The sequence below is a fragment of the Myotis davidii genome, unplaced genomic scaffold (assembly GCF_000327345.1).
Source record: "Myotis davidii unplaced genomic scaffold, ASM32734v1 scaffold880, whole genome shotgun sequence".
Lineage (NCBI taxonomy): Eukaryota > Metazoa > Chordata > Mammalia > Chiroptera > Vespertilionidae > Myotis > Myotis davidii.
This window is the reverse complement of record NW_006292566.1, coordinates 13380-14542: the sequence shown is the minus strand read 5'-3', so window position 1 is coordinate 14542 and position 1163 is coordinate 13380. Positions and strand designations below refer to the sequence as shown.

The window sequence follows — 1163 nt, the reverse complement described above, 5'->3', positions numbered from 1 at the left end:
CTGCGGGCGTGGAAGCCGCCGCTGCCCGCCCCGCGCCCGCCGCTGCCATGCTGGCGCTCATCTCCCGCCCGCTGGACTGGTTCCGCTCGCTCTTCTGGAAGGAGGAGGTGGAGCTGACGCTCGTGGGGCTGCAGTACTCAGGCAAGACCACCTTCGTCAATCGCGTCAGGGCAGTTCAGCGAGGACATGATCCCCACCGTGGGCTTCAACATGAGGAAGGTGACCAAAGGCAACGTCACCATAAAGATCTGGGACATAGGCGGGCAGCCGCGGTTCCGGAGCATGTGGGAGCGGTACTGCAGAGGGGTCAATGCCATCGTTTACATGATAGATGCTGCGGATCGAGAAAAGATAGAAGCCTCCCTCAACGAACTCCATAATCTTCTAGATAAACCACAGCTGCAGGGAATTCCAGTGCTGGTCCTCGGAAACAAGAGAGACCTTCCCAACGCCTTGGATGAGAAACAGCTCATTGAGAAAATGAACCTGTCTGCTATTCAGGATAGAGAAATTTGCTGCTATTCAATTTCTTGCAAAGAAAAGGATAATATAGATATCACACTTCATTGGCTTATTCAACATTCAAAGTCCAGAAGAAGCTGAGAAGCGTCCCCAAAGTCTTCCATCCTCCTGGCTCTGACCCTAGAATTGCTGTCCGTCCCTCTGAAGTTCTTCCTGGAATCCGGTCCTTCCTAAACCCAAGAAACTGCCTGTCAGAGTCCATTTCCATGTGCGCTGCGGAGCTGTGTCCCAACCTTCCTAGAGCGTCAGCCAGAGGTCACGTGCCGTCGGCACGCAGAAAGCTTCCTGCACACGCACCGTGTGCGGGGCTTTTTAAAAACATACTTTTGACCATCTTAAATCAAGAAAATGGCATATTTCTGTTCTGGTCTTTCTGGGCCAGATTTTATATTGGTTTTCGGTAAACGTCTATCTATTATATTCTAGTCTAGTAGCTTAACCTGATACTGACTTGATACAGCATGAAGTTTCTAGTGCCACACACAGTACTTAGAAAACCTGTAGCCTGACCCATGTGGGGGGTAAACATAACGCCTCCCCGTCCCACGATGCATGTGAAATGTGTAGCCGCACCTAGGAGTTGAAATGGCCTGCGGGGATGAGCGAGGCACCGACCCACGCCCTCGGTTCTGGGTTCTTGG

The 1163-nt window shown here is 52.0% G+C and overlaps 1 pseudogene; it reads left to right on the top strand.

Annotated features, from left to right (window-relative positions):
- Positions 1 to 942, top strand: LOC102751431 (annotated as a pseudogene).
- Positions 943 to 1163: the final 221 nt, after the last annotated feature.